General features: G+C 45.8%; 1 protein-coding gene across 4 annotated transcripts in view; it reads right to left on the bottom strand.

The window, feature by feature from the left end:
- HIVEP2 (HIVEP zinc finger 2) overlaps positions 1-27,320 on the bottom strand; it is a 213,123-nt gene extending 185,803 nt beyond the window's left edge. For 2 of the 4 annotated variants that reach the window (XM_069975047.1, XM_069975042.1), the window contains exon 1: positions 26,337-26,802. The gene's annotated coding sequence lies outside the window, so the exon portion shown is untranslated. Of the gene's footprint in view, positions 1-26,336; positions 26,803-26,981 lie in introns of those variants that run through there. The other 2 variants (XM_069975045.1, XM_069975046.1) reach the window with 2 other exon arrangements.
- Positions 27,321-27,534: the final 214 nt, after the last annotated feature.

Here is a 27,534-nt window from a genome sequence, read left to right as displayed (position 1 = left end):
AGACACATATTCTGGGTAAAGTCCAACCACAAATTCTAAATGACAGAATGTGGTAAAATGAGGATCAAAATTTGCAACACGCAAGGTGTAATGATGACAGTATTTTTACAGAGCTTCAATATTCTACAGATTGTATATCCAACACTTTCAAGTAGGAAGCCAGAGACTGAATGTAAATATAGTAGGAAGACTAAAAAAAGTCAAGAAAGATCATTACAGTGAATTCATACAGGTGGAAAGGCTATGGATTTGACCTGCAAATCTAAACATACAAAAACCCGCAGTCAAATACAGTACAAGGAAAGTGGGTGACACTACATAAAGTTCAACTATACCAGGGGTCCCCAAACTATGGCCCGCGTGCTGCATGCGGCCCCCTGAACGTTTTTAGCCGACCCCCGCCACCAGGGCCTTATTTGCCACTAGGCACCCGTGGTCCGGTGCCTAGGGCAAATACTATTATTACCCTCGCCGCCATAGGCACGGACCACGGGTACCTGCTCCCTCTTCCCCCCAGCATCTCTCCCTGCCCCCCGAGCTTCTCCCCCTGCCCCCATCTGCTCCCACTGCACCCATCCCCCCCCCCCCCCCCCCCCCCCCGCTGCTCTTGGGATTGGGATTTGATTATAGTTTGGGTTTTTTTTATAGTCCGGCCCTCCAATGGTCTTAGGGAAAGTGAACTGGCCCCCTGTGTGAAAAGTTTGGGGACCGCTGAACTATACACAGGGACAGCATTGTTGGTACTCCTCTTTCCCATCTGACACAGTGCTATTGCTGACTCTTCTGTCCATGTCAGGAACTGTCCAGAGCAGTAGCAAATGCCTATAGAAAACCTCTCCTGCTCTGGACAGTTTCTGACATTGATAGAGGTGGCAGCAGAGAGCGCTCCACTTTCTGCAGGGCATACAGCATCTGATAAGTCATGGAAGACTGGACATTTTTAAATAGAAGTAAATTACAAATTTATATAACTTTCTGACATCAATTGAATTGAAATCTCTATTAAACCATTCTGGAATGGAGCAAAGCATTGGACTATTCTGAAGTGGCTTCTATGGGCCTTGACCTAAATCCAGTCTGGAGAAAGCGTTTTCATATCAGAGACAGCTGGAACAGTTTGCTTACGAGGAGTGGGCAAAACATCTGGGGACAGGGGCAGAAGTCTCATTAAAAGTTACAGATATTGTTTGTTTGCAGTGATTGCCCTTAAAAGGTTGTGCAACAAAGTATTAAAGGGGTTTTTCGGGCAGAACATACTGAAGAGTTATCCACAGTATGGTCGATTCATTCACTAGAAGTCACTAGAATAAAGCACTCGGCACATATGAGGCTGTACTCAGGCAAACAGTCTTAATGCACTCAGCAGACAGGTGCCGCTCTGCGTGAGGCCAGGTGGTGCTCAGCATTCAGTGATCAACATGTCCGCCAAGCATAATCTCAACGAGGAGAGGTACAGTAAAATGCAGAACTGACCACATTACTTCTTTCTTTACTAGTTCAGTTCAGACATCACATGTGCAGGTGAGGGAGGATGAGCAGAAACAGGCATAGACGCCCACACTTCTACCGGCTGAGCAACCACATTACATTTGCACATGTAATGTCTGAACTTCAATTAAGCCGTGCCATGTTTTACTGTACCTCTCATGACTGAGATTATCCACAGGATAGTACCCTGCCATTCAGCTGTTCAGCAACTGCACTACACAGTTCATGCATACAAAGCGCTTCATGCATACAAACCTGCTGATGGCCCTGGTGGCCCTTTTACCTCCTCTTACGCTTGTAAGTCCTGCCGTTCTTGCAAAATTTAATCTTGTAATGCTGCGTTTACACGTAACGATTATCGTGCGAATTTGCGCGATAACGGTCGAATTCGAACGATAATCGTACGTGTAAACGCAGCGAACGATTGAACGACGCACGATAAATTGTACATCGTGATCTTTCATCAGGTCAGAAAATCGTCGTTCATCGTACGCAAAAAATTCGCACATCGTTCCGTGTGAACAGTCGTTCGCCGATTTAACCAATGTGTGAGATAGGCTTAAACGATCGCAAAACGATCGCAGTGCGAATATTCGTACGATATATCGTACCATCTAAACGCTGATCGTTATTAAAAAAAATCGTAAATCCGACATCGCTAATCGTACGATCAGGCCAATAATCGTTACGTGTAAACGCAGCATAAGAATATGCAATTAACTTGTTAGGAGCACTGGAGGCATTCCTCGGCCCCCCAGAGCAGTGTTTGGCCCACCCTCCGCCTTCCATGCTCATGCCTACTTAGGCATAAGCAGCAAGCTGTAATATCATAGTTGCCAACAGTCCTGTTTTCGCCGTGACTGTCCCGGATTTGTCACGCTCAGTCTGCTTCAGTCACCCTTAGTCAGCTACTGTCACCCTCAGTGAGCTCCAGTCACCCCCAGTCTGCTCCATTTACTCCCTGTCTGCCCCAGTCACCCCCCAGTCTGCTTCAGTCACCCTCAGTCTGCTCCAGTCACCCCCAGTCTGCTCCCGTCACCCTCAGTCCGCTGCAGTCATCCTCAGTCTGCTCCAGTCACCCTTAGTCTGCTCCAGTCACCCTTAGTCTGCTCCAGTCACCCTTAGTCTGCTTCAGTCACCCTTAGTCTGCTTCAGTCACCCTCAGTCTGCTCCAGTCACCCCCAGTCTGCTCCCGTCACCCTCAGTCCACTCCAGCCACATCCGGTCCGCTGCAGTCATCCTCAGTCTGCTCCAGTCACCCTCAGTCTGCTCCAGTCACCCCCAGTCTGCTCCAGTCACCCCCAGTCTGCTCCAGTCACCCCCAGTCTTCTTCAGTCACCCCCAGTCTGCTCCAGTCACCCCCAGTCTGCTCCAGTCACCCCCAGTCTGCTCCAGTCTCCCCCAGTCTACTTCAGTCACCCTCAGTCTGCTTCAGTCACCCCCAGCTACCAAGTTTTCAAGGTTTTGTCGAGCCCCATGCAGTTGTTTGCTATGGGGCCCAGATGACTCCTTATGAGTTATTTTGCTTATTTTTATAAGATTTAATATCAGTAGGTTCGTAAGCAGTTTTCCTTTAATGGGGCTAGATGTAGCTGTAGTTGTGATAACAATTAACTGCAGCTCAGCTCCCATTGTAGTGAATGGCTGAGTAACCAGGCCCAGCCACAACACAGTTTCCTGTTCACTGTGTAGTGTGGGTGAGGAACAGCTTACCAGTGTGGGTGGCAGGTTTCATTACCCTGCTGTTCAGTGACTGATGAGCTATTCTGTCCTTAGCTTATCAGTATCTTTTGCCCAGAAAAATATCATTATTATGGTGCCATTATTTTTGTCCAGAATAGTTTCATTAGCTTGTTTTTTTTTGTTTTTGTTTTTCTTCTGAACCACTATTCAATAGCAATATCTGATTTTCATTGGATGATTTTCAGTAAATTCAAAAGTTTTATTACTTTTGTCAGTTCCCCATTATTTCAGCGACCACTGTGGGAATTTCTTCATTTTTATGCAGGTAAATACACAGCAAAATCCACATGTTACACCGGATTTACGGCAAAATCATCAGCGGAAAATTTCTGATGCATGCTGACTTGAAGAACTAAAAACAGGAACATTTGACACAGCAAGGGTTCCATGCTTAAATATTGCTCAACTAAGACAGCGACTACCCATTTCCTTGTGTGACTTGTGCAATCTGATAACATTTAAATTTGGACCAATCTATATTCTGTCCCCTTAAAAAGCTTAAACTACAATTACAAATGTTCTAGCTGAGAAGACGATCAAGCTATAAGGCCATAGCCATAGCCATAAATATACCGATATAGAAAGATAAGCTTAAAAGGTCAAGCTGATCAAACTTCACGTAAGACTTTCATTAGAAATTTACAGTCTACTTAATTTGCTCATTCTCTTATTTCCTTTGACCAGAGTAGGCATACTGTAGTTATTAGTAGACCCATGCTGTTATGTTATCCAGCCTACACTGTTATCAGCAATTCACACCTTGTGCCAATACTTGGTATAGATTCTGCTGTGCCAACCCTCAATCAATGACAGATTTTTGTTTACCATTGTGTATAGGGAAAAAACAGTTAGTCGGTGATGGGTGGGACAGAAAAAAGAAACAGAGACAGAAGTATCAAGCCCTTTAAAGTGACTCTTCCCACAATCTGCCCCCCACCCCCCAAACCACTTGTACCATCGAATAGCTGCTTTTAATCCAAGATCTGTCCTGGGGTCCGTTCGGCAGGGGATGCAGTTATTGTCCTAAAAAACTTTTAAACTTGCAGCCCCATGCCTAATGGCTGGGGCTTAGAGTATCTGTGCCCTAACTTTTCCCCACCCCTTCATCCCTCCTCCCCACCCTCTTCATCATTAGGAATGCCACTGGAACATTTTCTCCTGTCTGAACATTGCACAGGTGTCTTAACGATCCAGCCCATGTTCAGTATTCACATAGCTGATGAATAGGAGACAATCTGCCTGGAGCATTCCTAATGATGAGCAGAGCAGGGAGGAGGGACAGAGAGGTTGTGCCAGCCTAATGCATAGATATTCTAAGCCCCAGCCCTTGGGCACGGGGCTGCAAATTTAAAAGTCGTTTTTAGGACAATAACTGCATCACCTGCCGAACGGACCCCAGGACAGATCTTGGATTAAAAGCAGCTATCCGAAGGTACAAGTAGTTTGGGGGGGTCAGATTGTGGGTACAGAGTCACTTTAAAGCTTCACAACTTTGTTATGGCTGGTTGATGCAATCTATGCTGTAAGAATGGTGTAGAGATGAGTCTTGTGATGTCCCAGGCCTGCTCAGCCTGTGAGCGGCTGTAGTGGTGATCCGCCTCTGCCGCTGATTGAGCAGGCCTGGAATATCACATCTCAAGTCCCATCTCTAGACCAGGAAGCGACCAAAGACCAGAGTGGCAGAATTCACCCCCCTTCCAGGGCATTTTGAAAGAAGTGGTCCTGCCTGAAGGTCTCCTTTAAAGAGAAACTGTCATTAAGGGTGCGTTCACACCTACAGGATCTGCAGCAGATTTGATGCTGTGTTCAGTTATTTAAATGAAATCTGCTGCAGAAAATCAGCTGCAGATCCTGTAGGTGTGAACGCACCATAAAAGTAACTTTTGACATGTCATCAGGCAGTGGGTCTCATTAGCTATTGAGATACAATGTGATCAGGCCAATTCTGTTACAACCAATTCCAACAAGGTTATGAGACTACTTTGTCGTAATCAGTGGCCGGGTGGAGAGTGGATGGCACTGCTACCGCACTCTCTCCCAGGCTGTATCTCGTGATCACAGCAGGCCTCTGTGGTGAGACCTGCTGGAATCACTAACTTGTTAGATGACATACCAAAAGTTATTCTTTATGACAGGTACGAACAGGTAGTTAAACATTGGTGCGATTATTGCTGCCACCATGCATTCATTCCACCTGTTCTCTGTGGATTGTGCCTGGCAGTCCCATGTTATTGCAGCACTTCAGTAGATTGGAGCTCCCAGCAACCTTCAGTGCTGCAGCTGCATTCTATCACTCTTAGGCCCAGTTTACACTAGTGTTATGATGGCCTTGCCATCCATATCACACAGCGCTAATACAACTAATAAGTTGTTACGTCTACATGTGTGCCGAGAAGAATCTTGTGAATTAATAGTATTTATGTCCCTTTATAATACACTGTGACCACGTTTTTGTTTGTGCACAAGTGGGACTTTCTGGTCAACCTTTAGCACCCAGAACACTCACTATTAAATGCTTAGACCAGCTTAAAAACATTCCAAAATAAGATATTATTCCAAAACCACAAGTGTACAAATAGCATTTCTTGCTGTATAATTTGAAGCTTATTTTAAGATTTATAACTTCCGCAATGTACCCAGATTTCTATTCTTAGTAATATTCTGTATTTACTAACATAATCCAAGAGACTTCTAATTCGGCACAGACATAGACCCAATGTATCTACTATCCATCCAGAGGTAGGAGATCTTTCCAGAACCATGCACTGTAAATAAAGTTTATTGTAGAGAGCACAAGGAGTACCCAAACTGTAGGGTATAAACACACTGGCTGTATCCGCAGCAGATTTCTCGCTGCGAATTTGCAGCGATCTGTGCCCTGTACACTCTATGGGCAGACAAACTCGCAACGGGATGGACATATCGCTGAGAGTATTTCAGCAGCCCGCCCCGTTAACTCCCCCCCACTGAAGCATATACCTCACCTGCTCCCTGTTCCGGCTTGCTTTGGGGCTCCCGGCGTCTTCATGTCCTGCTTAGCCAATCACTGCGCTGCAGCGGGGCAGCGCACTGATTGGCCGAGCGGGACGTGCCGGGAACCCCAGAAGCAAGCCGAAGCGTGGAGAAAGTGGTGTATACGCCCTGGCGCTGGGGGTTAATGTCCATCTCGCTGCGAGTGTGTCTGCCCATAGAGTGTACAGGGCACAGATCCGCAGCGGGAAATCCGCTGTGGATACACCCACTGTGTTTGTACCCTCAGGCTGCATTCACACGTTCATAATTTTGCGGACCTTACGGATGGGGAAAACCTATAATGGATTGTGAGTTGGGTGGCTCTGTCACTAAATTGAAGAGTGCTGTAGTAAAATGCATTTCACGGTGTCTATGAGGTGCATTGTCTCGTTGTATGCAGGGTGTTGAAACAAGACACATGTCCATCAAGTTCAACTAAAGAGGGTAGAAGATAGATAAAGAGAAGGGGTATGAGTGGATAGGGGAGGGGATTCCATTCCTATACTCATTTTGAGGCCCTCAACTGTTTTAGCTGTGACTGTTCCTCAGATACATTATCCATAAATATAACATTACAAGTTATGGGCACTAGATTCCATGTGATAGGATGGTGATCCAGGGATTATTCTGATTGCCATATTTGACTCAGGAAGGAATTTTTCTTCTTGTGATGGGGCAATTGGTGTCTGCCTTAAAGGGGCTTTTGCCCTCCTCTGCATCAACACAAAAGAATTATAGGTTTAACTTGATGGACTCTATGGGGGGCATTTATTAAGTCCGGCGTTTTTTACGCCGGACTTAAATGCCCCCGCAGCTCCGGCGCTACGGAGATTTATGTAGAGGCGGACTGCCTCTACATAAATCCCGTGCGCGCCGGTGCGCACCGCCGAAAACCTACGCCAGCTGAGGACTGGAGTAGGTTTTCGGCGTATATTTGGGCGGAACGGATGGTAAATCGCGCGGACTCTGAGTCCGCGCCCTCCGTTCCGCCCACTACACGCCCCCTTTCCGCCCCCCCTGGCGTACTCGGCGGAAAGTGCCGATTTGCGAATATTTTATTCGTAAATCGTCCATTTGCGTATAAAATAATACGCAATTCGGCACTTTCCGCCGAAAATCATCCGTTCGCCGGATGATACATGTGGCCCTCTGTCTTTTTTCAACCTTATCAGCTATGTTACTATTCACAATTCTTATGGAAATAGTTTTAATGGTGTGCTTCTGTGAACCAAGGCTACATGGGCCAATGTGTCTCCCTACAATAGACAGGGTATTTGTTCTCATCCAGTTATGTGAATAATGTAGTATCTATGCATGTCTCACAGTGTAATTAGTGGTTGTGGATGTCATCGCTTCATTATGTGTAACATAATGTGTAAAGGCCTTCATACAGATGTGTCAGCTGAAACCATTGATCTTCTGGACCAGTTGACTGTCTGATGTGTATGGGGGTCTCCTGACAAAGGTCGGGCAGAACTTTCAATTGTTCTAGGTGAGATAAGGTACTGACAGGGGTCAGCTCAGGACAGGTCATCAGTTCCTTGGTCAGGCTGTAACTTGTGGGAGTAATTTGGGTGGTAAATAGAGATGTGTGCAACTGGAGCAATCTTGAGTCGGCCTAAGAAATATTTGTTCTCACAAACACACACACACCGCTTTATTATGGAGACCAAAGTGGCAAAATAAGGGTTGAACATTAGTGTGAAGCCCTCACCAGGGCCGGGACAAAGAGTAGGCAGGGGTAGGCGATGGCCTAGGGCGCCAAACGTCAGGGGGCGCCATCTGGATGGGTAAGTAATTTATTTACCCATCCATCCTACCCCCCGCTCGCCCCCCTGCCTGTCTGCCGGCCCGCCCTGCACTGTAACTGTTACATACAGCAGCAGGAATAGAGTGTCCAGGAGGTGTAAAGGACCTTTGATGACATCATGCCCATGTGACCAGTGTGGGAGGAGCTATCTTCCTTTGCTAGGCTCTATGAGGCAGCTAGTTTCCTAGGCTGTTTATGAGGCAGTGAGGGCAGTGTATAAGATCAGCAGGAGGTAAGCCACACTGAGGGCACTGGTCAGCAGGGGGAGGGGGAGGGGGAGGGGGGGGGGGGTGCATAGATATGAGATGTTCTGCAGGGGGGGGTGTGTGTGTGTGCATAGATATGAGATGTTCTGTAGGGGGGGGGGGGGGGGCATAAATATGAGATGTTCTGTAGGGGTGTGTGGGTGCATAAATATGAGATGTTCTGCAGGGGTGTGTGGGTGCATAAATATGAGATGTTCTGCAGGGGGGGGGTGCATAGATATGAGATGTTCTGCAGGGGGGGGGGGGTGTTTGTGTGTGCGCGCATAGATATGAGATGTTCTGCAGGGGGGGGGGGTGCATAGATATGAGATGTTCTGCAGGGGTGTGTGGGTGCATAAATATGAGATGTTCTGCAGGGGGGGGGGGGTGCATAGATATGAGATGTTCTGCAGGGTCAGGGGTGTGTGGGTGCATAGATATGAGATGTTCTGCAGGTCAGGGGTGTATGGGTGTATATATGTGAGATGTTCTGTAGGGGTGTGTGGGTGCATAGATGTGAGATGTTCTGCAGGTCAGGGGTGTGTGTGTGCATAGATGTGAGATGTTCTGCAGGTCAGGGGTGTGTGGGTGCATAGATATGAGATGTTCTGCAGGTCAGGGGTGTGTGGGTGCATAGATGTGAGATGTTCTGCAGGTCAGGGGTGTGTGGGTGCATAGATGTGAGATGTTCTGCAGGTCAGGGGTGTGTAGGTGCATAGATATGAGATGTTCTGCAGGTCAGGGGTGTGTGGGTGCATAGATATGAGATGTTCTGCAGGTCAGGGGTGTGTGGGTGTATATATGTGAGATGTTCTGCAGGTCAGGGGTGTGTGGGTGCATAGATATGAGATGTTCTGCAGGTCAGGGGTGTGTGGGTGCATAGATATGAGATGTTCTGCAGGTCAGGGGTGTGTGGGTGCATATATGTGAGATGTTCTGCAGGTCAGGGGTGTGTGGGTGCATAGATATGAGATGTTCTGCAGGTCAGGGGTGTGTGGGTGCATAGATATGAGATGTTCTGCAGGTCAGGGGTGTGTGGGTGCATAGATGTGAGATGTTCTGCAGGTCAGGGGTGTGTGGGTGCATAGATATGAGATGTTCTGCAGGGGTGTGTGCATAGATATGAGATGTTCTGCAGGTGTGTGTGTGTGTGTGTGCATAGATATGAGATGTTCTGCAGGGGGGGGGTGTGCATAGATATGAGATGTTCTGCAGGTCAGGGGTGTGTGGGTGCATAGATGTGAGATGTTCTGCAGGTCAGGGGTGTGTGGGTGCATAGATATGAGATGTTCTGCAGGTCAGGGGTGTGTGGGTGCATAGATGTGAGATGTTCTGCAGGTCAGGGGTGTGTGGGTGCATAGATATGAGATGTTCTGCAGGTCAGGGGTGTGTGGGTGCATAGATATGAGATGTTCTGCAGGGTCAGGGGTGTGTGGGTGCACTGTTATGTGATGCTCTGCAGGGTCAGGGGTGTGTTGGTGCACTGTTATGCGATGGGGAGAGCGGCCTCTTGTGACCGCAGGTAACTCTGCCACAAGAGTGCAGTGAAGAGAAGACGCATGGCCCAGGTGAGTATAAGTGGGTTTTTTTGTCTGTTTTGGAGAATTACTGTTATATGGGAAGGGTTAGGGAGCACACAGGGGTCTATATATAACTGGAAGAGCACACAGGGATCTATATATAACTGGAAGAGCACACAGGGGTCTATATATAACTGGAGGAGCACACAGGGGTCTATATATAACTGGAGGAGCACACAGGGGGTCTATGTATAACTGGGGGCAGCACACAGGGGGTCTATGTATAACTGGGGGCAGCACACAGGGGGTCTATGTATAACTGGGGGCAGCACACAGGGGATTTATATATATAACTGGGGGAGCACACGGGGTCTATATACTTCTGGGAGAGCACACAGGGGTTCTATATACTTCTGGGGAGCACACAGGGGGTCTATATACTTCTGGGGGAGCACACAGGAGATCTATATATTTATGGGGGAGCACTCAGGGGTCTATATATTTCTGGGGGCAGCACACAGCAGTCTATACTATATTGGGGCTGCACAGAGGGGCTTTACTACAATACTGGGGCACAGGGACACCTTAAAACTATGGGGGCACAGAGGTGTGTAACTACTATATAGGGGTACAGAGGGGGCTAACTACTGTATGTGTTGGAGCCTAAAATGTTTCTCTGACAGATTCTGGAGAGAAGATTCACAGCCAGAAGACGACTTCTAGGTGGCCCAGGCTGGATGGAGGGAAAAAGAAAATGTGACAGATCGGAGAAGACGGCCCATGTGAGTCACTGGATGTAACTGCTCAGTTATAGGGTTGTAGTGATAGGGGTCATGGTGTGGCGGTATTATGGAATGGTATCATTGCGGATATCTTTCTGTTCTGTTCAGTGCAATTTTCATGTAATATGTAATCACTGTATGGTGGAAATAGTGTTATAAGGTAACTACTGTATGTATTGGGGCTCTTAATACAGTGTGGGGGTACATTCAGGGCATTATACTGTGCGGGGAGCACCAATTCTAATGTGGGGGGGGGGGGGGGGCGCCATTTGCCTTCTCTGCCTAGGGCACCAAAACTCCTTGTCCCGGCCCTGGCCCTCACCTTCTCCTTTTTCTCCTGATTCTTATGTTTTGTGTCATCCAGAAAACCCTTTGTAGGGCCATATCAAGGTGACAACTAAATCCTTTGTGAGTCAGAAGTAAGTAAACATATTGTGTGTCATATGCAGAGATTACTGTGAAAGCCTCACCTAAACAAGTGTACAGCTCCATCCAGAACAGATAACCACACAACTGATGAGAATGATATTATACAGTACTATAGATCTGAATTCATGATAAACCTGATTGTTAAAGAGAAAGTCCCACGCAACTAAAAAATAACAGGCAGGGGGTTGCAGGAACATAATAAATGAATACTTCTCCCGTTCCCGCGTTGCACTGCTCTCAGGTCTCGCCGACACCTGCAAAATGCTGTTATTTCATGTACTGTACCTAGCTCCTGCTGAAACAACCCTGCTGATGGAGAGCCTGTTCAGCTAGCCAGTGACTACAGCACAGTCCCACCCTAGTCACTGATTGGCTGAGCGGGCAATCCATGAACTGGGTAAGTGTCATTGTAGCAGCAGGAGCTACATGAGACTGGGAATGGGTAAGTATACTTTCTTTATTATGTTTCCACACCCACCTGTCTGATTTTTTCGTTTCATGGGACTTCTTCCTTAAATACACAAAGATTAAGAGCAAATGTGAAGTGATATTGTTCATGCTGTCAGTGCCATTTCATGAGACTGCAAGTAATGTCATATCGCTGTCTTCCTTCAATGGTAAGTAACTCTCATTATATTTCACTTTCCGAAGTTTTAAATTGTTAAAAAGAAAAAAGTTCCACAGTTACTCAATGTGCTAAACAGGAGAGTGTAAAAGATTGCAGTTCCTGTAAAACTTGCTAAGCTGGAAGAGATTTGTTAGCAGGCCTTCTCACTTTTTCCCCTCTTTTGACAGGCTTAGTTTCACGCACTGATGTCAGCAGGCAGAACTTGGAAGAAAGGTGTGTAAAAGCATCCAAGGTGTGCTACAGCAGTAGGCATCTATCAGCCTCATGTGCAACTTAGTGTATTCTGAGGTGTAAATTGGCTCAGCCTTTAGCTAATATAAAGCTGACATCAGCATAGTAACACAGAATGTAAAAAAAGCTTCTGCCACAGCATGAAGAATAAGGGAAACATTAGAAGAAACCATGCCTATGCAATAGTTATTATGCTCAGTAAATATTTCCCACTGAAGCATACATGAGCAAAGGGTCACAACAGCGCCCCTCCAAATGAGGACAAAAAGGCTTGGTGCTAGTTTGCTTTTTCCATCCTGTTTCGATGAACCTTGTGTCAATTTCTTCCCTCCCAGTGTAGAACAGATAGGGAAGGTAGGGAAGATTCGGATGAACATAATAAAGATTAAATAATAATACATTTTAAAGATTTGATAATAAAGATTTGGATGAACCAGAGTGAGCTTGAGATTCTCTTATCTCTAACAATAAGGAATGTATACCTCCTGCCCCTGCAGCACCACATCACCAGCTCCTTAACCACAGCTCCAGTTTCTCCCGACTTCCTGGTTTGTCATTTTCTGGGAGAAAGTATACGCTAAGCCAATTGCTGATTGCAGTGGTGTCCGGCCTCAGTCACTGACTGGCTGAGCAGACATTCCTGAGCCGGGGTCGTGATGTGGCAGAAGTGGAAAGTGCAGGAGCTCCAGAAGAAAGTAAACGCTAAGCCAATCAGTGATTGCCCTAGGGAGTCCTGAAAACAAGGATACAGCCTATGGACTACGTCTGTATGTATGTATGTTTTCCAGAAAGCCTTACGGCTGCATCCAACTTCTTTAGCCACCGTTAATCAAATGCAGCATACTTGGGTTTGGACGAACCTGAGCGTGGTCAAGGTTAACTCATCTCTATTCATTATGTTCCCACTTTCAGCAAAAAATTTTTTTTTGGCAGGACGTCTCCTTTAAGCTGGTCATAGACATAAGCACTGTTGGCTGACCCTATATGACAGCTATCAGTGTTGATTACCCTATTACTATCTGACTAGGCATTTATGGACAAAAGACAAAAAGATATCCGACACTCAAAGGGTCTCAAATGGTAGGCAATGCATATTTGAATCCAACGTTAATCCACAATTAATTCCACATAAAAGAATACAGGCAACACGTTTCGGTGTGTCCCATACACCATCTCATAGATGCCCATTACCTACTATATAAATAATGATATAAATCACCATCTGACTTGACTGTACGTGTGTTATATAAGATATCACCTGGATGAGGGTAAGCCAGTTTCTTTTGTCATTAATTAATTCATCCTGCTGAAACAGCCAACCTCCATAGTAAAAAATGTAATTTCGCATGACCCGCTTTACTACAGCTTTAGAACTAGCCTAATTAAATCTTCTTCAGGAACCCGCACTGTTTTTAAGATAAAATGGGAATTCACACTTTTATCTTATAGTGTATTCACACGTATAGTATTTCTTGACGATTCCCTATAGGAATCAGTCAAATCTCTTGATAATCCAGATTCCATACATCTGATTGATGTTTCTGCAACCCTGTTTATATGCCATGAAAAATTTCCATATAGATTTGGCTGTCAGCAGAAGAAATTCCCTGAAGAAATAAGTGACAAACTACCTATTTCCACAAATTTCAAACCAAGAATTAGCCCCACTTAATGACATGGTTGCAGTCATAAAACAGCTAAGCAGGTAGATACTGCACCAAGCTCTTATCTCGGAAGCAGAGAGAAGACAGGGGTAGTATAGGACAGAAGATGGAAGCCACGCAGAGCCGGAAGCAGACAGAAGACAGGTGCCATATAGGGGCGGAAGCAGACAGGAGAGAGGTGCAGTAGAACTGGAAGCAGAAACAGGTGCAGGGCAGGACCAAAAACAGACAGAATTCAGGTGCCGTAAAGGAACAGAAGCAGGCAGAATTCAGGCACCTTAGGTGACCTAGCCTTAGGGCCCTATTACACGGGACAATTATCGTGCAAAAAATCGTTATATCGTTTGAATTTAAACAATAATCGTTCTGTGTAATAGTTCGTATGACGTTGATCGTTGATTTAGAGCTGAACCTAAAATTATCGTTAATCGTTCGCTGTAATTCCACATTCGTTCGCTCAAGTTCCGCGTTTGTTCACTAATCGTTCAGTGTAATTGCTCATTGTTCATTGTTTTGCTGGGATCAGAAGGAATAAACAATCATAGTAACGATCGCAACTAACGACCATCGTTCTGTGTAATATAGTGAATGATATCAGGTTAGCGATAAACAATCTCGTTTGCGATAGTTTATCGTTAGTCGTTAATCATTAAAAATCGCTCCGTGTACATGGAATAATTATCTGATGATTTGTTCCGTGTAATAAAGACAATGATCAGCGAAGGAGCCGCCCTTCAGCAGATCGCTGTCTTTCAACATTTTAAACAATCATTTGATGCCTAATGTGCATCTCTCCATTTAATAGTGATGCAAGGCCGACAGCTGATAAAAGTGTAAAGAAAATAAGTTAATAAAGGCTATACTTACCTGTCCAGACTCCTCTGTGTCCTGCTGCCTTTTCCATGCTCACTACAGCTGCTGCTAATCTTGTCCCTAATGTGACAGGCCGCTCAGCCAATCACTGGCACAGTGTTGTTCCGTCTTGGCCAGTTATTGGCCAAGGGAGCTGCTACTGCAGAGACAGTTTCAGCAGCAGTCAGTGGGGAACAGGCAGCAGGACACCAAGGAGCCTGGAGAGGTCAGTATAGTCTTTATTATTGTCTATATAATGCAAGGGCTGCCCAATAACAGAGCCATATAATAGGGTCTGTAATCGAGTACAGATCTATCAGATGCATGCTCAGCATTAATTGTTCAGTACAGAGAGAAGAGAACGTTACAGTGAGACATCTTTGGCGGCAGCTCATCTGTACATTAAAGAAAAGATTTAGGAATGGAAACTCAAGATACTCAATTCTTCCCCTCAGCATCATCTGTGACAGGGGGGGTTGGGAGGCATTATATATCTTTCTGAAACCAGTTGATTTAAAAGGAAACTATTTTGGCTGGGGTACCCCTTTAAAGTATATGGTTGCCTTTAATCCTTATCATGTTAGACAGCCACCATTCACTTCTGATTTATTACCCTCACTCACAATGTCATTATTCATTACTCTGCATAGACCAAGTACAGAAGGTAGCTGGAGGTAGAAAAATGATTTACTTTACTGCACATAATGGACTAATACAGTCTGACAGGAGAAATGTGAGATGTATGCATGATCACTACAGTTACACCAGTAAACCTCGGTGCAAAACAATGAGATCACCATTTTCCAGGAAATCAATCAAGTGGCAGCTATGAAGGCGCACTGCCTCTAGAAAAAGACTGTCACTGTTATTGGGAACTACGTCACAACCTTGACAGATTTTCCTTTGACCATGCTATACAACCAGCAACACAGGTTTATCCACTGCTAGTGTCTACCATTTCCTGTTTGTTACATTATTGTCTTTATCAACTTGTATGAATGAACTCTCATTTTTAATTTCCCACAATGTATAAGGAAGGTTAAAAGTAAGGTTAAAATGACTACAAAAACACAGGTGGATGTAAGAGAGAAGAAACCATTGTCCTCGATCTCCAAGAAGAAATCTTCACTTTGCTTTATTTCACCTCTTGAACTGTTTGTTTTGTGTATTCCGGCTCTAACTTGAGCAAATGCCTTGAGGGCTGCTCGGCAAGTCAGGGGAGTTTGGGAGATACTTAGGCATTACTATGTGCGTCACACAAGGACATTCCACTTCATAAAAATTATGAGATGTCTCACAAAGCCAGAGGACAGAAAGAAAACTCGAAATTCTTTTCATTTTCAGTAGTCGGTGTCATATATGTGCTGAATTTTCACACTAAGTTTATCATAAACCATATATTTAGTATTTCTTACAAGGAACTTCTGCAATATTCACAGTTTAGTAAGATAAACAGAATCTGCACCAGAGAGATCTGTGCTCGCCCGTGGCCGGGTCATTACATTGTATTGTTATATTGTTCCTACATGTTATTATATTGTTGTAAACTATCATGCAACAAGGTCACAAGGTATGCTAAGAATATACAGTCTGATATATTCACAACAGTCAGAACAACAAACAGCAGTAGAAAGGTGGCCATACACCTTAGGGTAGTATTACAGAGGCCCAACAATAACTAAACGAGCGCCGATCTGCTAGATCTGCTCATTTACTGGGCCTATTACACAGGCCGGATTATCGTTTAACAAGGGCTGAAAGGACATTACCTGTCCAGGCTGCAGGGTTCCTCTTGCGGTCTTCTTTTCCCCGACTCCCGCGCGCTCCAGCTTCAGAGCGACCTGTCAGCTGAGACAGGCCGCTCTGAAGCTGGAGCGCACGGGACCCGTGGAGAAGACTGCAAGAGATGTGATGGAAAACACCGGAACGTATCGCCGTGGTGAACGTTCCTGTGTATGGGGAGGACAGGCAGCAGTTGGGCGACATGACTGACAGCAAGATGTTCGTCCATCAGTTATTGAAGGTGTATGGGGGATTTAAGCCCTTTATGACCCAGCCAAAAATTACCCATACGACCGTGCCAACTTTCACTTTTGCTTGATTTTTTTATGCAGCCTGTCAATAGCGTGAGGGCTCCTAAGCGCATTTGGTTTGTCCTGGGTCGTCTGGTGACAGGAGGCCAGGGCGTACCCATACGTCCTAAGTTGTCTAGGAGTTAAAGGGAATCTGTCAGCACCTATTTCTGAGTTCTGAGGTGCTGACAGTGTGATGAAGGTCTGTGTCTTCTAGTGCCGTGTCATACCTTTCTTTTTCAGATTGGTCCTCTACTTTGTCCCCATCTGTGCCGTAACTGTCTTCACAACTATCAAAGAGGGGGAGAGGTGATGCCTTCGTGCCGCACTTCGGCCCTCCTCACCACTACCTCCTCCCAGCTTGTCTTGAATATTCATGGCCCCCGTCCCCCGGCCTCCTGGCAACGTCGTCTTTAGCATCGTGGTTCTGTGTACTGCGCACGCTCCCGCAGCCTTATTCACGCATGCGCCATAGTGCATCGGAGCAGCACTGAGCGAAGTCACTGAGGGCATAGGCATTGGCTCTTAGTGCGCCTGCACCGCTCCGACACACAATAAATGGGACCGGAGCCTGGAGCCCCACTGCCGCCGCGCCACCGAGCAGGTACTTTATGCTTTCGGCGGCGGGCTGCAGGATGCGGCCGGGGATAGGGGATGCAGGCTGCTGGATGCGGCGGGGGATGGGGGGATGCAGCCGGAGATGGGGGGATGCGGCCGAGGATAGGCTAATGCGGCGGCGGGGCTGCGGACAGCGAGGGGTTAAAGCACATATTCACAGCGGGATGTTAATCCCGCTGCAAATATGTGCTATCATAGGGGTGAATGGTATCGGTTCTCGCTTCGAATCCGCAGAAGTGTGATCCGCTGTGGATCCGATAGGTGTGAAGGCACCCTAAAGGGTATTTTTTTTCCATCAAATAAGCTGGTGTCAGAATGTTATACAGATTTGTAATTTACTTCTATTAGAAGTTCTCCAGTCTTCTAGTACTTATCAGCTGCTGTCTGTCCTGCAGGAAGTGTCGTATTCTTTCCAGTCTGACACACTGATCTCTGCTGCCACACCTGTCTATGACAGGGACTGTCCAAAGCAGTAACAAATCCCCATAGAAAACCTCTCCTGGTCTGGACAGTTCCGGACATGGACAGAGGTGGCAGCAGAGAAAACTGTGTCAGACTGGAAAGAATACACCACTTCCTGCAGGACATACAGCAGCTGATAAGAACTGGAACTGGATTTGTAAATAGAAGTAAATTACAAATCTGTTTAACTTTCTGACACCAGTTGATTTGAAATATTTTTTTCTCTTCAGAAATCAATAATCCAGGCTATTTTAATAAACTTTGTAATTGGGTTTATTAGGCAAATATGCCATTATCTGCATTTAAAAAGACTTTCCCCTGGTCCCCCCTTCCTCTCCTCTCTCTCATCCACTGCTTAGAATCAGGAAATCTCAACTGTTTTACATCACTCGGATCCTGTCTGTGCTATGAAGAGAGGGGGAGGGAGATTAGTGGAAGCAGAGAGCAGAGAACAAAGGAGTACACCACAGGGAGCTGCTGAAAGCCGCTATTTAGAGGACAGAGAGGTCAGTGCTGATGTCAGAGGAGATAGCCTGGTGATGTAGCTGTAAATTAACTCTTTGTTGTCCTGTTTTGGTGCCTTATCGCTCCCCTCTCCATAGAGAACAATGAAGACAGGGGGAGAGCTTCAAACTGCTTTGTTATGATAAAAATGCATTTTTTGGCTAATAAACCCAATTACAAAGTTTCTTAAAATCGCTTGTACTATTGATTTCTGCAAAAAAAAAAAAAATTTAATGACAGTGACTCTTAGCTGATATATGTTACCACACTGTAGCTGAATTGTGTTTTTTGTTTGCCTAAAATATGAACAGACCACAGCACTGAAGCTGCTGCCCACCACCTCAGCTGGCTTCTTTGAACAGGACTTTTGGGTAATCGGTTCAGAAAATACACAAACTATGCTAATATTTATGTTTATATTTAAGGCGATCAAAAAACACAAACTAACTGCAATACGTGGATTTTTACCATGAGTGTTTTGATTTTACATTGAGAGATGCGACTTCAATCAAAACAAAAAAGACACATGTGAACACAGCCTAATGCAGTTTTGCAGATAGACAATGTCACTGTTATATGGAGAAGCATAGCTACATTGGCAAAGAACTACATGGAGGACCAAAAATGTCTCTCCCCCCCAATGACTATTATAGGTCACAAATCTGAGAACTTGCAGGGACACTGCCATAACATCAGCACTTTTATAAATATTCTTTCCTGCTTAGGCTAGGTACTTTCTGCATTAATTTAATGAGTATTTCACAATCGTTTTCATGTGTGTTAAAGGTTGTCAATCTACTCTGACCCAGCAGCCATATTCCATCCACTGGGCAACGTTTCAACTATGTGAGGAAATCCCTTACCTGCTCCAGCCTGTGTTATAATCAACAGGGCAGCCTGGAATTCCATTAATATTATGTTCACATAGACAGAAAACAAAACACGCCTCAGAGGAATTAAAGGGGCATCCTTGTGTGTCACCGCTATGATTCATCACTAAACATTACGACAGATCCTTCAGGAATTTCTTCTGACATGTCAATCTAGTCACAATCTACAGTGTAATATCAAAATTTGGCCCAATGCCCAATTCAGTGGCCATGGACATCGCATAAATGCTAGCCAATAAACATATAAAACAAAACATATACAGCTACATTAATATTATGGCCGAAGATCCTAGTCTAACAGTCTAGTCGGGCCGGGACTTGTGACTGTAATACAGACACAAAATGCATTACAGAGAACAGGTCGTAAAGATAAGACTAAGATTTCTCCTCTTATCAAATCCATTCCTGGCTTTGGCTAAAAAAAAATCTTTAAGATAATCTGTCAGACATCTTTTGGTGTAATAGGGCCTTATTACAGCGGCGGGGGTGCCTGGGTGATCGTTAGATCGTCCGGGCAGCCCATAGAAGATAGCGGCGGTCTGCTGCCGCTGCTCCTACTCCACGGGGCATTGGCAGCATATTGTTGCTATCGTGATGGTTGGTTTTTTAATGCGCTCAAAGACAACAATCAGCCGACATTGTGCAAGTAGGGCCAATAATCTCTTTGTGTAATAAGGCCTAAAGGCATCATTGGTTTTATCTCCTATTGTAATGCCTGGAGTCGTGGATCCACTGAACCGTCACTAGCGATGGCCCTAACCTCACCAGGGAGCGGAGTCTAAGGGGCTGCTGGTTTTCACCAGAGCCCGCCGCAAGGCGGGACGGACTTGCTGCGGCAGGCGACCCCCAGGTCGCTACCCCTGGCTTGGTTGCTAGTGACGGCAGGCAAGGCGTGACAGGAGCAGTAGGCAGGAGATAATCGCAGGTAGCGGACAGGACTCAGGAACAATGGGAAGGCAGCGGGCAGGAACTAGGGACAAGCACTGTGGACAGGAACAAGGAACAAGGACTAAGGTCAGGAACAACAGGGAGCTGGGCCAAACGCTATGGGAAGCATATAGAGGCTCCAACACCTGTAGTGGGGCAGGGCTGGAATTTATAGGGAGTGATTAGTGCAACCTCCAATTAGGGGCGGACTGGCCCTTTAAATCTGAGACAGCCGGCGCGCGCGTGCCCTAGGAGGCGGGGACGCGCGCACCGGCCGGCACAGACGGAGACATGAGCGGGGCGAGGTGCCCCCCGGGGCCGAACAGGTAGCAGCGCCGGGTCCCTGCACAAGGACCCCGGCGGCTGCATGGGGCAGAGAGAGGTCGCGGCGGCGGCCCGGAGCACGGGACGCCGCCACGGCCGTGACACCTATCACCTATCTTCTGTGTCTGAGTCTGTGTCTCAGGGTGCCACCCAAGAAAGCAATATACTTTGAAAGGAACTGACAAATAAGGGAATCTATGTTCGTTTCTCAAGTGCACATTACATCATAGGACGCCTTACTGTTGTTTCATTATGAATAGTAAACGGAAGTAGAAATGGAAAACGTATCATCTGCTCTCAATCACTTTTCTCTTTCTATTTCTTTAAAGTGAATCTTCGATTATATAAAAGAAAAGTGTTCTGTCTTATGTTTCATATTAATTCACATTATTATTATTATTATTATTATTATTATTATTATTTATTTTTATTATTTTAGTCTTTATAGTCCTGAAAAACCTTAGGGCTAAAAACTGGTGGAACCATGTTAGGTTCTGCTCTCTGCAAACATTTGATGTAACATGGAAAACTTGGGAAATTTCTGAACATTTATAGAGCTCTTTCGGGCATAGAGACAGTCCTGCAGTTAAACAGGTTTTCCAAAGGATAGGGGAAAAGTTAGAGATCACGGGGGTCAAACTTCTGTACCCCCTGTCGATCTCCGTATCTGTCTCTCTATTCATAACAGAGAAGCCAGGGGGCCTGATATGGAGATCGGCAGGGGGGACAGAGGTTGGACCCCCCAACAATCTCTAATGGCCCACGGGCCGTCTAGAGGAGCAAACGAGCGCTCTCAGGGCTCTTTTGCTTCTTGTTCCCCGCTCGCCGCCGCCGCTATTCAACGCGGCTGCAGCGGGCGGGTGAGTGCGGGAGGGGCGGCGGGGAGCTGCGGGGGGAGGGGGCTGCCCGGGTGATCGATGATCGTCCGGGCAGCCCATAGGATACAGCAGCGTCTGCTGCCGATGCTCCTATTCAACAGAGCGACGGCAGAAGATCGTTGCTGTATCAGTCGCTTGTTTTTCAACGTGTTGAAAAACAAGCGACTGCAACGATCAGCCAACATGAACGATGCCGGCTGATCGTTGCACTCCACGGCGGCCCACGGCGGCTCCACGGCAACCCCCCCCCCTTTAAAAACAGATCTCTAAATGCTGACGCCCACGCATTATGGCTTCCCCCTAATAATGTACAAAAAAAATGGAAAACAAATAAAATTATGATCAGAAAATCAATTAAAAAAATAGAGATTAGAAATAAAGATGATGTTTGAGTATCTGGCCCTAATCAGTGGTGTGTGTACTGAAGGAATTTCTATACTGATCATAGAATCACCAAAAAAAAACAATAGGATTGTGATACTAATGTTTATACACATTGCAGTATTGAAGAAATACACCTAAGTGTCCTAATAGTGATCTACCAAATGACATATGTAAGGGCCACTCATTGTTTATGAAGCCTCATTCACACACTTCATATTAATGGCCCTTTAGGGCTAGATTCTCCATGACAGCTGTCAGATTTCATCACTTCATCACAATAAGATATCATTTATACACAGGCAGTTTTGCAGGCTCTTAAGTCCTAGTGATATTTTCATCAAGGAGACCTGCTTGGCTGCTTTCTTCTTGTCATGCACACACATAAGCTCCCTCCACACATCCCAGACCAGCTTGAGATTCTGATTCATGCATTATCATCACCACAGATTTGGAGAAAAAACAATCTGCAGATTATGTGGGAGGTTCCCTGAAAACTGGCTGGCATTCCATGAAAAAGTCCGGTCTATGCATAAAATGTATGTGCACACTACCCAGGAATGTTCATGCAGACGACTATGTGTATACACATCCCGACTTGTGTATTGTGGTAATGTAGCACTCCCAGTGCTAACAAATCATTTACAACTGGAAATTAAAAAAAAAACAATGTATAGAACTAAAAATGATGAAATACAACTTGCTCTCATGTTTCTGATTGTAAAAGCTGGAAATAGTAAGATGACATTTTACACTAAGCAGTGAGCTAAAGGTAACTATAGTTCAATCTTATCGCAAATGCTTGGTGATATTATTATGAGGTTGGTTATCATTGAGGTGGAGTGACTCTGCTGGAATCTATAAAGCCAGTACTGACTACTAATAACAAAGAGATAACATATGAGGCCAGAGCTACATGGTTACTTCAGCCTCAGGCATGTCAACCTAGAATCATGTGATACATCTACAAAGGAAGTGGATGTAAAACATAGGCACAACGTTTTAGATCCCCACCTATTGGTGTGCCACTTGCAGGTAAGGTCACCTCGGCTGCATCTTCAGATGCAATTAAATGCAACTCCCTGGGACAAGATAAGAAAATTGTGAGACATCTGATGACACGTCACCAAGTAACCTCAACCTGATATCACGTCAAAGCAACCGAACCACATCTGTGCTTAAGATTTCAATCTTTTTCATGGCATTTTTATTGAAGTGGTACTCCAGCAAAAAAAAAAAAAAAATTGCCAGTGCCAGAGATTTGTTATTTACTTCTATTAGAAAAATCTCAAGTCTTCCAGTTCTTATCAGCTGCTGTTTGTCCTGCAGGAAGTGGCGTATTCTTTCCAGTCTGACACAGTGCTCTCTGCTGCCACCTCTGTCCATGTCAGGAACTGTACAGAGCAGGAATGGTGTTCTATAGGAATTTGCTGCTGCTCTGGACAGTTCCTGACATGGACAGAGGTGGCAGCAGAGAGCACTGTGTCAGACTGAAAAGAATACACCAATTCCTGCAGGACCTACAGCAGCTTGTAAGTACTAGAAGACTGTAGTTTTTTTTAATAGAGATAAATTACACATTACATAGACATGACGCTGAAGCTGTAACTGATCTACATATGGCTTAAAAATATATAACGTGACAATACTCAATCTATATTGCTCCGGTAAGTAATGTAATACAATCCACAATAGACTGAGAAATAACAATATTCTGTGCTCATATTCAGAAGGACTCTGGGTATTCATTTATTTCTCTAATCTAGGGCATGCAAAGGGTGGGAAAAACAGGAAAGGATCTGGGATTTTCCACTGAAGGATCCCCCAAGCAGGCGAGGATAGTTCTACTCTCCTGACCTAGGAAATCCCATGGGACAATGTACATTGAATTAATGCACAGCTTCCCAGGCTTCCACCAGATATGACGGCACGCCTGCTTATCTCCAATGGATCACTACTATTACTATGCATCTAGAAATATCCAGACAGAAAGTGAGCTTAATTCTCTCCCTGCAGGGCAATGTTTTGCAAATGTAGAAGAGAAAGAAGGAAAGAAGGAGAACATCTGGTTTGATGGCAGGCAGAGCCCCTTGTTAACCCCCTTCCTGTGACTATTACACGTCATGGAACATTCCCGGAACGGGCCAACGTTCCACCCACTCCTGAGAACACACAGGCATCAGAAGACACAGGCGAACACAGACACAGACAGCGCAGATCTGTGACTCTGAACGCTTGAGCTGTTAGATGAAAACATGCATGTATTATTTAAATTATCTGGACACAACACTGCAGTATTCTGTTACCACCGCTAAGGAATGATGAAGTCAGTAGCCAGCTGCCACAATGAGAAAAATAACAAGGAGCAGTGCTTATATAGCACATTTCTCCCACAAACACTCCACTTTCTGTCCATTTGCTGTGCAGTTGAATGCAATATATTGTTCCCTGTTATCAGCCATTTCCGGCAGTGTGTAGTGATCTTCCATGGGATTACTGGCATCAAGTCCCGGAATAATGCCTGTCCCATAATCCTCACTTTATCTTACACATACCCAGTTCTGAGACATTGACATTTAGTATATTTTCACAGGCACCATTTTTAGAAGCTTCTAAATTAGACCGGGGGCTCCTCCTTCAAGTGTTAAAAGGATATGAAGACACAGGGTTAAAGTTTCTAGATAGAGAGACAGACAGACAGACAGTGGGGCATGAATATTTCAACAGCCTGCAGTACACAGACAACAATAACAAACTAGTAATAGATTGTACGTTTTTACATAACTAGTGCATGATCATGTGGATATACAGTCCAAATAAAGAAGAATAAACACCAAAGGTGATAAACAACCATTCCTGACAAAACCAGACAATGTATCGTTCCTATAATCATAACATAGTGCTTCTTAAGGGTTTAGAGAAGCAGTCTTAATAATATTAATAAATAATTGCACCAATAATTGCCTATATTGTCAATTTTTGTACACGATAACACAATAGACTGTGTTCCAGCATATTCAACTATTATACAAGTAAAAACAAACACAGTCAGACATAAATCCATGTACAGTATATAGGAATATATTGTTGTACAGATATGTAGTATACACAGAGTCACAACATGGCAGAGCTAGGCTGCCACACATGATGCACTGATAAATGAGTTTACACAGTAGATACTGGAGACTGCAATGTGCCATTTTTCTTCCTGTAGCCAGAGAGGAGTAGAAAACCTTAAATAGACTGAGCCCAGGCAGTTGCTGATCTTTGCCCCCCTCTCGCTCTCTGACTGCTGTCATTAGGAGCCATACAAATTCCTGGGGATATTACGCAAACCTCTTCCTGATCTGCATACATTCCCAGCCTGGGTATTCCCCACATTTCCCAACTAAACATGAACCACGTCCTCTATAAGCACAGAAGCTGGGGGGCTCACATCTCGAGGACAGCACCATTCATTACACCCCGAAAATTCTCTCTTTCTCTCTCTCTCTTGAATTCATGACAAGTCCCTGACACTGTCAACTCACTGCAATAATGCACAGTGGGGGGAGGCGGGAGCATTTTATTCTAGGCCACTATTACCCATACAACACATAACAGTGCTAAGGTTTCCATCAATCCTCAATAAACCAGGACTAGGATTAATTCCATCAGGCAGATGTAAATCTGGGTCATCACCACTCTGTGCCCCCATGGGGTGCCAGGCATCACACAATACATTTCTATTACATCCCCAGAATCCATACCAATAACAATGATGAGGATGATCTGGGCTTTTTCCTACCTGCCCTCTCCCATGCCCTCTGGGTAAACAATGACAGTGGGCTTTCCTGCAATCCCAAGTCTCTAAGAGGGGAATCACCCGTATAAAGAAAAGGCTGAAGAAATAATAAGAATGTGCTGGAGATATCATAGAGCATTGCCAAGGCAACAAGCTGCAGAGGCCCCCTAGTACCCAGCTCCATGGCACACCATATGAGGGCACACATCAGGCATGTACCCCAGCTCCATGGCACACCATATGAGTGCACACATCAGGCATGTACTCCAGCTCCATGGCACACTGTATGAGTGCACACATCAGGTATGTACCCCAGCTCCATGGCACACTGTATGAGTGCACACATCAGGTATGTACCCCAGCTCCATGGCACACTGTATGAGTGCACACATCAGGCATGTACCCCAGCTCCATGGCACACTGTATGAGTGCACACATCAGGTATGTACCCCAGCTCCATGGCACACTGTATAAGGGCACACATCAGGCATTTACCCCAGCTCCATGGCACACTGTATGAGGGCACACATCAGGCATGTACCCCAGCTCCATGGCACACTGTATGAGGGCACACATCAGGCATGTACCCCAGCTCCATGGCACACTGTATGAGTGCACACATCAGGTATGTACCCCAGCTCCATGGCACACTGTATGAGGGCACACATCAGGCATGTACCCCAGCTCCATGGCACACTGTATGAGTGCACACATCAGGCATGTACCCCAGCTCCATGACACACTGTATGAGTGCACACATCAGGCATGTACCCCAGCTCCATGGCACACTGTATGAGTGCACACATCAGGCATGTACCCCAGCTCCATGGCACACTGTATGAGTGCACACATCAGGTATGTACCCCAGCTCCATGGCACACTGTATGAGGGCACACATCAGGTATGTACCCCAGCTCCATGGCACAACATATGAGGGAACAGGCATTGGGGTGATGACATGCACCAGGCACAGCTACTATCATGTATGTAGTGCCACCCGGGCAGCATTGTGACCCTGCTGGATGCCACACCGGATAGTAGGCGTAACACAGGGCTCCTAACGTGCAAATGGAGGAGGCTGCAGTGACTCACCGGATCTGAGGCTCTCACCCTCCACAGTCACGATCAGCCCGCATAGGAAAAGAATAATAATGCCAGTGTTCATGGGCACCAATAATCCTGGTCACATCCTGCTGCTGCCTCTTCCAGGAGAAACATGTGTAACAAGTAGTTGTTGATTTCCCCCTCCTCCTCCTCCTCCTCTTCCTCACCACTGACAGCCGGGGAGAGGCTCCTATGGACTTGCAGCTGACAGGGGCTCCTCTCCTTCCTGGGCACGCCGGTAGTCAGTGTGATCTGAGTGTGGGCATGGTGTGTGTGTGCTGATCAGACAGAGAGGGTAAGGGAGAGTTCACAGGAGGGGGAGGGGGGGATGTTGCTGCTCACACACACAGGGCTGGTGGTGTTTTCAGGGGGATCCCTGGTGCAGGAGACAAATGGCAGTGTGTAAATAAAGGAATGGCATGGTTAGAGGGGCGCTAATCCTATAGGCTAAATATCCCACATTCAAAATATATATATATATATTATATATATATATATATATATATATATATATATATATATATATATATATATATATTAGATGTGTGTGTTCCCTCCCAGTGCAAATGTCGGGTCACCCAGAATTAGAAACCTTGCAGCTGTCACATACAAGGGCAGAGGAAATGGCAGTACCTGTTAGAAATAGGAAGGGGCAGGTGCAGGAAGCAGAGACATGAATGGGGTCGAGCAGCCTCTCCTGGTGTCCTTGTGATGGCAGCAGATAGTCCCCCTCAGTGTGCCAGGGCTGCTCTGTGCATTGCTGCTGATCTTCTTCTGCTGCCTCAGGTGGCGAGCTCTGCAGAAAAATGTCTAGATTGCTGGCAATAGACAAGTCTATAAATGAGCTATTGAATCCGGGAGAGGGGAGGAGAAGTGGAGCCTGTGCCCGGCGTGTGAGGGCACTGGAGCTGCCTGCAGATGAGGGAGCCTCCTGTGCTGCTGTGCAGACACTCAGGGTTATTCCTGGCACCGCTTCCCAGAACACAACTTACAAGGAGGAAGAGAGAGGGAGGGAGAGAGAGAAGAGAGAGAGAGCTCAGCCAGTGACGTCATCGGATCCCCCAGCGCGTCCCAGGGAGAGGAGGAACCAGCACATAGCAACACTAGAGAGTGTGAGGGGAGTGCTACAGAGTGTGAGGGGAGTCCTACAGAGTGTGAGGGGAGAGCTACAGAGTGTGAGGGGAGT

The sequence above is a fragment of the Dendropsophus ebraccatus genome, chromosome 6 (genome assembly GCF_027789765.1).
Source record: "Dendropsophus ebraccatus isolate aDenEbr1 chromosome 6, aDenEbr1.pat, whole genome shotgun sequence".
Classification (NCBI taxonomy): Eukaryota; Metazoa; Chordata; class Amphibia; order Anura; family Hylidae; genus Dendropsophus; species Dendropsophus ebraccatus.
Note: the sequence above shows the minus strand (reverse complement) of the source record. Positions and strands in the feature narration are given on the sequence as shown.